Source organism: Tursiops truncatus, chromosome 1, assembly GCF_011762595.2.
Source record: "Tursiops truncatus isolate mTurTru1 chromosome 1, mTurTru1.mat.Y, whole genome shotgun sequence".
NCBI classification, from domain to species: Eukaryota; Metazoa; Chordata; class Mammalia; order Artiodactyla; family Delphinidae; genus Tursiops; species Tursiops truncatus.
Window position 1 is genome coordinate 5712775 of NC_047034.1, and position 14164 is coordinate 5726938.

The 14164-nt window shown below is 33.4% G+C and overlaps 1 protein-coding gene across 4 annotated transcripts in view; it reads left to right on the plus strand.

Moving 5' to 3' along the window:
* Positions 1–14164, plus strand: part of KCNT2 (potassium sodium-activated channel subfamily T member 2) — a 372171-nt gene that overhangs the window by 149946 nt on the left and 208061 nt on the right. The gene's annotated exons all lie outside the window — the stretch shown is intronic.

The following is a 14164-nucleotide window of genomic DNA, read 5'->3' on the forward strand; positions in this document are numbered from 1 at the left end:
CTTCCCACTAGCTAGCTATTTTACATTTGGTAGTGTATATATGTCCATGCCACTCTCTCACTTTGTCACAGCTTACCCTTCCCCCTCCCCGTGTCCTCAAGTCCATTCTCTACATCTGCGTCTTTATTCCTGTCCTGCCCCTGGGTTCTTCATAACCATTTTTTTTTTTTAGATACCATATATATGTGTTAGCATATGGTATTTGTTCTTCTCTTTCTGACTTCACTCTGTATGACAGACTCTAGGTCCATCCATCTCACTACAAGTAACTCAATTACATTTCTTTTTATGGCTGAGTAATATTCCATTGTATATATGTGCCACATCTTCTTTATCCATTCCTCTGTCGATGAACACTTAGGTTGCTTCCATGTCCTGACTATTTTGTAAATAGAGCTGCAATGAACATTGTGGTACATGACTCTTTTGGAATTATGGTTTTCTCAGGGTATATGCCCAGTAGTGGGATTGCTGGGTCGTATGGTAGTTCTATTTTTAGTTTTTTAAGGAACCTCCATACTGTTCTCCATAGTGGCTGTATCAATTTACATTCCCACCAAGAGTGCAAGAGGGTTCCCTTTTCTCCACACCCTCTCCAGCGTTTATCGTTTGTAGATTTTTTGATGGTGGCCATTCTGACTGGTGTGAGGTGATACCTCATTGTAGTTTTGATTTGCATTTGTCTAATGATTAGTGATGTTGAGCAGTATTTCTTCTTTTGGAATGAGAAATGATGCACTGCCCATATGGATTCATGCAGAGCCTTACTAGAGAAAAAAAAAATGTGAAAATCAAAAAATGATGTAGAATGATATGTCTGTTTTTCAACTTAATTATGTGTATTTGTGCTCTGACCTGGATTCGACCTACTGAGAAAGAGAAAAAGCTAATTAGGAAGTACTGCAATAGGAAGAATGCCTTCATCACTAGTACAATACTATTTTTAGATTAAAGTATAGCTATAGATATATGTATGTAAATATAGTTGTAGGTACAGCAATATAACAACTATTACACCTAAGTAGTATGCAATTAATACCTCTTTTAAATGGATTTGAAATATGTTTTATTCCATACTTTTATATTTAAAAAGCAAACATTTTAGGATATTCCATGCCTTTAAACATAAAATACCCCTTTAAAATGGACACAATGCCATCTTATCATTTAATTTTTTTTTACTCTTCACAAATTGTTTTTATTATTTACCTAGTAAATATCTAACTGCATAAATTTGAAATACTAACAGTAATGCCTTCTCTTCTAATGTCACAAAAAGTTCTTAATTTTAAGATACATAATTTAGATAATTTAGGAATTTTCTCATTTTACTTAAGGAAAAGTATTATTTAAAATTAAAATTTTTATATACCTATGCACATGCTACTTTCTCAATTACTGGAAAATTACAAAAAGTAAAATAAATGAGTCTAAATAATATGGGAGTCTGTTAAAGTAAATTTGCTAAAGAGGTAATCGAAATTTTAATGCAAAAGTAAGGACAGATTATTTTTGTATGATAACACTTAGTCCAGTACTTTGGTTCTGGAGGCATCCTCATCACAGTGAACTACCCACAATGGGCTCTCTATTTGCTATTACTTTCTGCCTATACATCTATTTCTTGAGTAATTTTTATTTTCAAAGGAAACAACTACACAAATTTTGCCACTTTCTTATGCCACAGTGCTGTGCTAGATAAAGGGCTTTCATGATCTATATGTAATTTCTATTATGCAGTTTATTTGTCACTTTAATCATTTGTGTTTCACTTTTTGTTTTATTTGCAATTATAGTTACTTTGTTGTTGTTGTGTGTATGTATGTTTAAACTTTAGACATTTGAGTGGTAGTTTTGACAGATACTATCTAATGTTAAAACTGTCACCAATACGTGGATATGAGTCTACCTTTTAACGTGCAATTATAATATAGAGTTAGTTTAGGTACATAAAATGTTATTGTTTTTAATCACACGTACTCAATACATTTACATTAATATGTTTTAAAATTATAATATCAAGGATGGAAAAACTGAAGTTTGATTTCTTTGTGTATTCTTCTCTAGCATTACAAGCGAAATGTCTTCATAAATCATGATAATCATAGTAAGGTAGAATAAGTCTTATTCAAATTCACCATTGATGGTTGGGTTACCTACAAGAAAAATATGAACAATGATACATTACTTATGCTGTATCATCAGGCTATTTTACCAAAGAGTTACACTACACATATTATAAAAGACAAATATACACAAAGATACAAGAACTTACACAAATAGAAACACATATATATTCCATTGTGGTGAAATTAGTCATAATTAATTGCTGTTAAGTTGTTTCATAGAGCAAGTCTATCATTGCTTTACCAAATCAGAACTTTTAATACATACATTAAATTTTAAGCCCCAAGATTGTTCAAGATTGTTCCAAGATTGTTCCATCAGCTTAATACTGTTGGAGACAAAGTTTGCTTATATCTTGTTTTCAGCCATTCTCAAAACAGGGTTTCTGTGGTTTAGTATGGCTGCTTTGCTCTTGCCATTACATCCTAACTCCATCCTTAGGAAAGAAGAATATAAGGCACAACCCAGAAATTGTGTGCATAACTTAGGCTAGATTTGGTCATATACCCACACAATAGCTGCAGGGAATCTGCAAAAAATGTAGTCTGTCAGGGCAACAAATACCCAGTTGAATATTATACTATCAAGAAAAAGAAAAATGCGATGCTGTGGAACAATAAGCAGTCTCTGGCAATGATAAGTCATGAACGTTTACATGTACACTGTTTGTTTAAAACTCAAGGCTATACTAATTTGGAGGCCTTGGGCAAATTACTTATTTATCTAGCCTTGTTTTCCACATCATTAAATGAGTACAATATTAATCACCCTATAAGATTTTTGTTGTTTGTGTTTTTTCAAATGAGGATTAAATTGGATATGTTTATAAAATGTCTATCTAGCAGAGGGCATGGCATATGGTGTGAACACTCCAAAAATTTTAATTTCAGAAGTCCTCTTTATACAAGATGATTGAATTATCACATGAACCTGCAAAAAGAGATTTACTCTAAAATGTTTAAGCATAGTAATTTGTTAGTAATACTATGAAACTGAATCAGGATGCCTAAAAATGATTCTAGGCAGCAGACAGGGGACTGACTACTTTTTTTTTTCCTTCCAGTTTTATTGGGGAATAATTGACATACAGCATTATACAAATGTAAGGTGTATAGGATAATGATTTGCTTATATACATCATGAAATAATTGCCATGATAAGTTTAGTGACTATCATCTCATATAAATATAAAATAAAAGAAAAAATTTCCTTGTGATGGGAACTCAGGGTTTATTCTCTTAACAGTTTTCATATATAACAGAGCAGTGTTAATTATATTGATATTAATCCTGATTTACATTACATCCGTGGTACTTATTCATCTTATAACTGCAAGTTTGTACCTTTTGACCGCCATCATCATCCTACAAAGATACTACATTATTATTGACTATATTCCCCATGCTGTACATTTCATTCCCATGACTCATTTATTTTGCAACTGTAAGTTTGTACCTCTTAATTCTCCTCATCTATTTCGTACAGTCCCCAGATCCCCTCCCCTCTGGCAACCACCTGTTTGTTTTCATATATTTGTTTTGTTTTTTTCGATTCCACATATAAGTGAAATCATACATTATTTGTCTTTCTCTGTCGCACTTAACTTAGTACCCTCTGGGTTCAGCCATGTTGCCACAAATGGCAAGATTTCATTCTTTTTTATGACTGAGTGATATTCCATTATATATATATATATGTATATATATGTATGTATATATATGTGTGTGTATATATGTACATATTTTTATATGTATATTTGTAAATATGTGTATATATTTGTATCTATGTATGTATAATGGTATATATGTATATATACACACATATATATATATTCCATTGTGGTGAAATTAGTCATAATTAATTGCTGTTAAGTTGTTTCATAGAGCAAGTCTATCATTGCTTTACCAAATCAGAACTTTTAATACATACATTAAATTTTAAGCCCCAAATGATTCAGGAACTAATATTTGATGAAATGGCTCTGTTGTTCATGGATCTCACAATCTTAATATTACCTGTTTGGAAAGCTGTTGTATGGTTTTAAAATGTATCTTGTCTTCAACATTATGAACATTAAAAAGGACTGTCATTAAGCATTCGTCTATAAAAGACACCGTGCTCAGTGCCAAACTGAAATAAAAATGAGGCTACTGACCCCTTCCTGTAGGGAATGTGCTCAGAATTGCTTTTCCTGTCATTGTAATGGAATTGGACTAATCTTCCCACATGTCGGCTGTGTGCCCCTCCAGCTCAGTAGTGCACAGTTCCAAGACAGCTGGAAATTGTGATTCAGCCTGTGTCTCTGGAACAAAGCAGAGACAACTGGTCCATCTGGTAATTAAGTGCATGACTTTAGCTTAATTATCAGCATATTCTAACCAATAGTAAGTACTCTAATTTATAATGCATTTGGTGTTTCTAATTTTACACTAGTAGTTTTTTTTTGCACCTACTTTGATTCAAATTTTTTATTTGAATATGTATTACGTATTTTCATATTATTTTGTAGAGTTGTAAAGCAAAGAGCTATATTAGGTTAGTGGATATTTTGTGTTTTAGTCCAGTGTAAAAAAATTTATTTTACCTCCTCAGTCTTATTTAAGGAGAAAATGAACCTATTTATTTATTGTTTAAAATATGATCTAGTTAAACATTATTAGCATGCTTAATTCAAAAGTACTTGGGATTTTCTTGTGCATCTTTGATTAATACTTATTGAATACTGGATGCTTAAGTTCTTGAACTCAATTTACTGAATTGACTCTTAAGGCAAAGAGCTACTTGGGAAGTGGACAGTGAGAAGCTAAGTACTGTAGTTTGGAGAAAGTATTATAACAAATGGTCTAGCAGTATAGCACCATCATGATATTTGATTACTAATTTTGTTTGGTCACATTTGTTTTGCTTATATTACAAATGAACGACAGAAAGTGCATTTGTCTAAAGATCTGGCAACTGACTAACAGTCCCCAGGCTTGTTTCACACTAGAACAAATAGAAAACTATTTGTCCCAACTCAATTTTGCATACGTGAGCAGCCAAGTTTTAGGCAGTTAATTAACCAAGTAAGCTGAATTCAAATTGAGGAAAAGCAGAATATGGTTATTGAATATATATAAATAATAATTATGTAATTATTATTAATATAAAAATCTAAGAAACATGGTTTTGAATTAAAATTCTGCAACAAATAAGCAATTTTTGAAATACGACAATAATGTACAGTTATTTTCAAACATCAAATACTGAGAATAATGGCTAACATTTCAAGGGTTTCCTATGTGTTAGGCACTTTTCTGAGCACATGTATTAACTAATTTAACCTTTAACAGCTTATAAGATAAGTTCTATTGTCCTTATTTTATAGATGAAGAAACTTTGAGGCACAAAGTAGTTAAGGAATTTGCAAAAAAAGTAAAACAGCTAAGTATATCTATCTTAAATATCCACTTATCTACTGTAAGCTGTGGTAAAACTTCAGGAAAAAATAAAGGCATTACCTACAAATGAATAAGAATCAATCTGATATCCATGTTCTCATCTGAGTTAAAAGTTTCTAAAACACAGTTCACAAGTTTCCAAGAAAAATTGATTTAGAACCTAAACTTTAATAGAATTTAAGCCCTCACTGAATTATGAGGATAATGTAGTTATTTTCAGATATACAAGAACTTAGAAAGTATGCTACCTATGTAGTATTAAACATGTATTACAAAAATAAGAAAAAAAAAGGTAAAGGAAAAAAAAATACGTTATGAGAAGCAGTGGTATATGCAACAGCTACTCATTGGATCTGGCTCTGGGAAACCCCATCTCACACTTCATTTTATCAGAAGTGTAGTTGAAGATTTATCCAAGCAGAGGCAGAGACCTCATTTTTATTGTTCGTGGTGAAGACACCTAGCCAAGGGAGGTTTCCACTTAGAAGCTGGGGTAAAGGTGTGAGAGAAAGCCAGTTGTCATACTGCACTAATTGAGAATCAACGACTTCTGATGGTCTTTAGGACAATAATAGTTCTGCAGGAAAGGCTCTGTGACATTGGTTTTATACCACTCAAGATGGTCAGTTATGTATGAAAGCCATCAACTGATAACCTCAAAAATGAATACACGTAGGGAGTGTGACACATGTGAGGTCTCCTTGAAAAAATTACCTTAGGACAAAATCTACAAAATTAAGAAATAAAATTAAGGAAAATAAAGAAGTCTTGATAAAAGATTTGAGGTAAGAGATAAATCAGTTTACTTGTGGCAGCAGACATGAATGCTCTGTTCCCAAAGAGATCCTAAAATGTCATCATAATAGTAATTACAGTTAATACTTATTTAATGTTTACCTTCTTTGCCAGCCAATTTTTTTATTGCTTTATGTGTAATAAATTGTTTAATTTTGCACAACAACCTTCTATGGTAGGTATTATTCTCATTTTACAGAGAATAAATATAACATTCTTTTAATGTTAAAAGAAACTGAGGCACAGAAAGGTTAGATGGAAAGATAAGCCTTAGTTTATCCAAAGTCTACGATTAGTAAGAAGCAGAGCTCAGATCTGGACCTAGGCAAATTGGTTGGTTCCAGAGCCCACATCCTTAACCTTTGTAATATTATTTGTATGAAGTTCTAGAAGTCATTAACCTAGATATATAAAAATTGTAATCAAACTAAAAACTCAAATAGAATTATGATAATTTGCTCATTTCTATTGTGAATTTTAAATTACTGTTTGAAGTAGGATAATAGTTTAATAAGACATTAAGATGACACTTTCTTCATTTGTAAAGATATTTTGGATTAACTATAGAAAAATATTTTAGCCATTACTTTCTCTTTTGTGTGAATGGTTACTTTAAATTTAGCAAGGTTCTAATCTTTATTTTTTTAGTTTTATCAACAACAAATATGATACATTTAGATAAAATTACCACATATATACATGATTAAAATCTGTTCAGATTATTTCCACTTACCTGTTCATCTGTCTTTCTATACTTCTATGTTTCTATAGAGATATAGATAAGAATACATCAAGTGATTCTATAAGGATATAGGATTTTTCTTTTAACTTTCTTATACTTTCTGCTATGGTTTAAATTTTCAAAATGAATGTGTGTAAGTTTTTAAAACGAAAGTCACAAAAATTAAGGAATTTAAAAAGAGGCAAAAAAATTTAACACAAAATGCAAAATGTAAGGATCACATTCAATATGACTTGTATGATTAATTTCTTTACATTTGTAAAATGATTCTCATGTTAAGTTTTTTTTTAATCTAAATTCCTCACCTTTCTCTCCTGCTTATCCTTTGAGTCTCGACTTTTAGATTGAAGCTCTTTTATGACGTTTTCTTGAAGTTTATCTGAATTAATGGGAGATGCCCAAGCTTTATGTTTCTCAGTGATGGAAAAAATTATAAAATATATAATGCTTCTTTAATTATCAGTGTTTCCTGCCAAATTTTTATCGTATATAACAAAGTTTCAATTTTCCTTTCTTACCATTTTATGTCCAGTATCTGTTGTGGTTGGAAAATATAAGATGCTTAACAAATGTTTGCGATTGATAGAAAATAACATTCCGGGGTTAAAAATCCCAGGACAATATCCTTATCAACTGAAGATACTTAAATATATTGTAAGCTAAGCATATTCAAACCATATATTCTGAGAATGTTCTTTTAAATGCCTTCTTTTCATTTTTGGTGTCAGGTGATGGAAAGAATCTTTATAATTTAACCTTCTATGCCACTATGGTTTTATGAAGACATTCTAGTCCTGTTCACTTGTCAAAGAGATATAACTGGATAGTAAAACTTCTACAACTTTTTTAGTTAAAAAGAGATGCTCTCTGAAATAATTTTTATAAATTGCATACACATACCTCATAAATAGGAGCTTCCAGATAAGTCAAATTTTGGCTGTTAATTTTGTCTCCATATAACTTCAGAATTTACATCTTGAGAATTTTTCTTTTAATGTTAAAATTTGAGAGAGAAGAACAATGTAATAAAATTACTGAAATTATCACCTCCTATGTGATACTAGAGAGCATTGGGATACATGTACTATCATGCTTTTCTCTTCCCATCATCTCTTAGGATTTTTGTTTGTTTGTTTTTTCTTCTACTTCTTTCCTTGATTTCTTTGGTTCCTGAAATCTCACTTTTGTTTCTCCCATCTGATCTAAATCCCAATCCTTTCCTGAAAAGTCTGTTTATCTATTATTTTGAAATAAAGAAAATGCATGTTTGTGCATCAGGGCATAGGGTGGGGTGTGGTCACGTTTCACGAACTACTAAATTGCAGTGTATGTTGACTTCAGATCTGTGGCCTGTGGTATCAGTTACTAACCTTTTTTTGTATAGACATGAAGACAATGACCAGCAGAGTGAGAACTTGCTTTTAACAATAGAAAAATGAGATTTATTATTACTTCAAAAGCAACAATTCTCTCTAGAAAATGTAAAATCCTAACATCTCAAATGATCTTAAATCCAATGGGTATCTTAGGTTTTAGGCAGACATGCTACAGGAAATGAAAATGATTATTTGGAACAATTTAATTGGTATTCATTCAGTAAATACCAAATTGCAAGTTGTGGGTTGATCTGAATGCTAATGTCTGAATTACAAGCATGAAATCAAAGTGTTAGATGCTTTCAGCACAGAATGCCATTGATAATTAAATTTTTCCAGTTAACTCTGCACAGCAATGGGATTCCTAGGGAGTGTGTTGATATTTATTTATTTCTGCTATGTGAATTTTTTTTCCCTCTGAAAACATTTCGTTGTACAAATTGACATTTACCAGGTGAAATTTGTGGTGAAAAAGTTTACAGTCTCAATATTTCCTTTCATTCAAATTAATGTTTTCCTTATAAACCTTGCCAAAGCTTAAAAAGCTTGTATAACTCAATGTATAGGTAACATATTAAAAGAAGCACATTTTAAAAAGCACCAATTACAAGTGATTAGAAATTAAGGTGCTTTTGTTATTATATTTATAACCTATTTAAGTAAGCAAATCAATTACGATTTTTCAGTCGTTTTAAAGAGGGTAGCATGAGAGTCTGTATTTTAAATCCTAAATAAATGTTGTTCACATTTTGTTTTAGAATTGTATAACACTAAAATTATTTTGCATGGATCTGTGTCAAAGACAGCACATAAGAATGTTTTGTAAAGAAGCAAAGCTCACAGTAGATTCTTAAATCCAGCACTCTTCATGAATCATTTCAAAAATAAACATTTTTCTAAAAGGCAAATAATAATAAGCTAACAGTGAAACTTATAAAATGTATTTAATTCATGTGAATGTAAATGAAGTATAAGTTTTCAGTGCCTATACTATTTTTCAGTATTGGTTTTTTAATGAAGCAGCCACATATTAACAAAACTCTATATATGTCATTTTAATAAGGTAGGTTGACCTCCTTGCAGGTTGGGGCTGAGATACTTGGTAAGTCTGATGCTGCATCTCTGTAGCTCCAACCATATGTGCACTGGGAGCTTTGTCTTGAACTGCTGCATAAGCCTTCCAAGTGCCCAGGGCCCTGTCTTCTAATTCTAGTTCTTATCATTGTTAAGAGCCCAGGTCCATCACTGCTGTGAATGGTGCAATTTGAGGCCATGACTCACCTGTACTGTCTTACCTGTATTCTCAAACTGTGAGTGCATTCCCCTCAAGGTCAGGACAAGCCACATACTGATTTATGTTACCTGCTGGCTCCTCCGTAAGAATGGTGTGTGAGACCTTGGCCAAAATAGAGAGCGTTACAACAATTAAGAAATGCTCCATTCTGGTTCAATCTGTGCTGAAACTTTTTCATTTTCTGTGTGCCTTTCACTCAGGTTGGTCTTAAACACAGTTATTTTCCGTCACTTATTAAGAACTTCTTTAATTTCTATCTTAATGACAGCTGTTGTCATACCAGAGTGACTACAGAGTTGCTTTTTTTCGCTGAGCTCTGAGGTGTGCTTGCTCTTTGGTATAATGGTAAAAATCATAAATTGGAGCAATACAATCCTGGGTTCATGTTATGCCTTTTCCATTGATTAATTCCATGACTATACCTTTAAATCATTTATTGTACACTTATAGATTTGTTAAGAGGGTAGATCTCATGTTAAGTGTTTTACTCCAATATTTAGAAGGGTTAAAAACTGAAATCCAACTGAGTAAATCTGAAGATCAAATTGGCTTTCTTCAACAGTTCATGAATCGGGCGCCAGCCCATCTAGCAAATAGAAAGGAGCTCTGAAGAGCTGTAGAAAAGGAAAGGTTTTCAAAGGCAGAAAGAGGGTGGGGAAAGGAAGTTTATTAGCAAAGAGTAGATTGTTTCAGGCAAGGTCACTTTCCCATGGGGGAAGGCAGGGGTCTATCCAGCAGATGACCTCACTAGTGCTGACCAGGTGATTCCAGACTGACTGGTTAAAGAGTACATTCTTGGGAGAGACTAAAATTGCAGTTAAGTTTTGGTTTGCTGATGTGGGGCTCAGCACAAGTGACTCCATTTGGAGCCCATGGTTTCTTTTTTTAACAGAAGTAACACAGTTTTGATGACAAATTGGACGTAAGGTGAGAGAGAAAGGAAAATTGAAGATGGCTTTGAGATTTACATTTTGGAAAACTGACTGAATGTCATGCCATATGTGAGGATAAGGAAATCTGGAAAGGAACATGAAGAGGAAGAAAAAGAGTCCATTCTAGTTGAGACACATTTTAGAAACCTAAGGTAAGGTGTCGAGTAGCCATGTGTCTGTAGGAGCTCAGAGTTTAGGAGAAGGGTGGGGACCAGGTGGTGAATTTGGTAACCGTCAACATATGGATCAGCATTAAAGGCAATGGATTAGAAAAGAGCACCTAGGTACCGAAAAAAAAAAAAAGAGCACCTAGGGAAGAACACAGTAGAAATTCTGATTAAAAACAAAGCAAAACAAAAACCTTAACAGAGTAGGAAGAGAGGATAAATGGCACAATTTACAAGGAGACGGGATCTTCATTTACCTCTGTATCCAAAAGAAGTGGCAGTTAAATATATAAAGTAAAAACTAGTGAAAATGCTAGGAGAACTTGATAAAAATATAATAGCAGCAGACGACTTTAATAAAGAATCATACTCAAGTGGATCCCAGAATACTTCTTATTTTTCACTTCTCCAAACATAGCCCTCTCTATACCATCCAACCAGATGGCTGCCTATTTCAAACCATAGTCAATGTCAGAGCTTTTATAGTACATTTTCATTATAATAAAAGCATTTCTTACCATCAAGCAACAAAGCCTATGCAAAATTCATACATCTTTTTAAAACACCATAAAATCTTTTTTTTTCTCTTTCAAAGTTCCTCCTCATTTTTTCATCTTCTCTTTCCCTTCTCATTAATTCCTTTTCAGTTACTGAACTCCTTAAATTGCTTAGACACTTGTGTTTCAACTGACTTTTAGCAGGGTCATGTATCATTGCTGTTCTTCTCACAATTTCCTGTTAGTAAATTCTCTAAGTTATTTTATGTTACAAAATATATAATATTTTACATTTATATTTTATTTAAATAGATAGAGGGTATTGTAATTTACCCTCTTTCTGTGCTTTTGAGTATTTTGATTCAGTGTTGAGAGCCTCATTTCAGCACTGTCTCCTTTCTCTAGACCCATTGCTTATTCTGGTGGTATCTCCTGCCCCAAGGTTATAATAACTTTCACCAACATTTTGCTATGCAAATGGTATACAGAATATTTCTGATTATCCCTAATAATTCAGGCTGATTCAACTACTTAAAATTCTTTCTCATTCCTGTCTATTAGCCCACTGAATTATATTTATTATAGGCCCTTGTTCTACCTTTATATTTAAGTTTCTGGTATTTATTTTTAGGCTTCTCATTTGCTAGCAAATTGATTTTAGGATGTTCTAAATACCTCATTTGAATTTCATATGAGCTTCTTCCCTCTAGTGTGCCAGCTGGGAAGGTGAAAAACCACTTTCAATCCCCTGCTTTATAATTAGCTTTTATATTGACAATTGAAGCACAGTCTTCTTTTCTTCAAGTCAAATATCCCCCAAGTGCTTTAATTTTTCTCTACAGGACTTTTTTGGTTTGTTCGTTTGCCTTTCACTAAATCTTCTCTATTTTCTAATTATAAAGTCAAGCAAGACCCAGTGCTGAATAAACACAAAGATCAAGATCATTTATATAAAAGCGTTTTGTAAAGTACATGTAAATGTAAAGTAGTAATTTTCATTGCCATAATTTAGGGGACAGATTTTTAGTTTAACAAAGAAATCGTTCTTCTTAGGCTTTATTTCTCACAGGGACATATGCAGCTCTCTGGAGGGGCTTTAGGTAAAAACAGAAATTCTTTGGATTTGAAGGTTTCTTGGTTGTGTCACTTTTTTGCTGTGACTTCAGTTAAATTATAGCTTCTCTGAGGCTTGATTTATTCATTTGTCAAATGGAGACAGAAAAACACTGTATAATCTTCAACAAAAGTTGGAGGCAGTTTTCAAAACAGACATGAAATTGGGTCATTATAACAGAAGTAGAAGAAACAATAAATCAACATAGTAGGGATGAAGTATAAACCTGATATTAAGTTTTAAGACAGCTGAGGTGGGGAGAGAAATGAATTATACTGAGCTCTCATTATCAGAAAAAAGAAAGCACACACATCCCTCAATGTAATTAATGTCCTCTTTCCCTGTTTCCTGCAGAACTCAGGAACTCATTCTGTAGGCAGAATGATACAGAGACAATATATAAGGGTAGATGCACAATGTATATTATTTTTACAAAAATTTACATAATGGAAAGATAGCATTGGTTTTCTGCTTATTGGCTTAGTGTTCTACTAAGCCCCCATGACAGCCTTATGACACTCTGAGGTATGCATTATATCCCTAGTTTGGAGAGGAGACCAATAAGGGCAGAGGAAAGAGTTAAGGAGTTTTGGAAGTAAGTGGGGCTCCAGGAGTGAGCTCAGATTTGTTTGATCATGACCTGTCATCTTTTCTATGCATATGAGGCCTTAACAGGTGCGTGAAAGCAATTCTTTCAGGAGACAATGTGTGGTGGTACAAATTATGGTGCTTGGCAGGGTTCAACTTTATTCTAGGAGATCAATTAGAACACATAGAGAGTGGAAAGATCATTTGTACTTTCACCTAACTTTCTCCAACATAAATTTTTTTTTCCAGACTTTTGCTAAGAATTGGCAGAGAAAGTTATCAAGGCTTTTCTTGATTTCCACGACCTGGCTACTCTATCTGCCTAGGTGAGCTCATTGATGCCTATGGCTTCCAAAACCATCTGTAAGCGGACAGCTTCAGCAGCCCAAAACATTTTTAATTCTTCTCTGTTTCCAGGCAGTTTTCACCTATGTGTTCTCAATTATCCCACTGTTGATCCATCCCTTAAAAAAAAGCAAAGTACCTGGAGTCATCTGGCCCGCTCCTTTTTTCTCAGGCAGAACATCCAATCTATCAGCAAGCCTACTGGCTTAAGGGCCAAGATCCCTCCAGGCACCATCCCCCTCTATCTGCACTGTCTCTACCCCTCAAACAGCCATTGTCTCTTGCTTGGATATCTGGTCTGTCTACTGACACCCTTGCTTTCTTACAATCTATTTCCACAGAGCAGTAAGAATATTCTTACAAGTTTAAGAACCTCCATCTTCCCCTGCAATGCACTTGGATCAAAACACCAAAAATAATTATGGGGCTGTCCACGGTCTGGCCCATGCTTACCTCTTTGACCTCAACTTATATTGTATTTCCTCTGAACCACTGGGCTGCCACACGACTGGTTTCTTTCTGTTCCTTGATGATATTATGACGATTCCTGACTTGGGTTTTCTTTTCTTTCTTTTTTTTAACATCTTTATTGGAGTATAATTGCCTTACAATGCTATGTTAGTTTCTGCTGTATAACAAAGTGAATGAGCTATACGTATGCATATATCCCCATATCCCCTCCCTCTTGCGTCACCCTCCCACACTCCCTAACCCACCCCTCTAGCTGGACACAAAGCACCGAGCTGA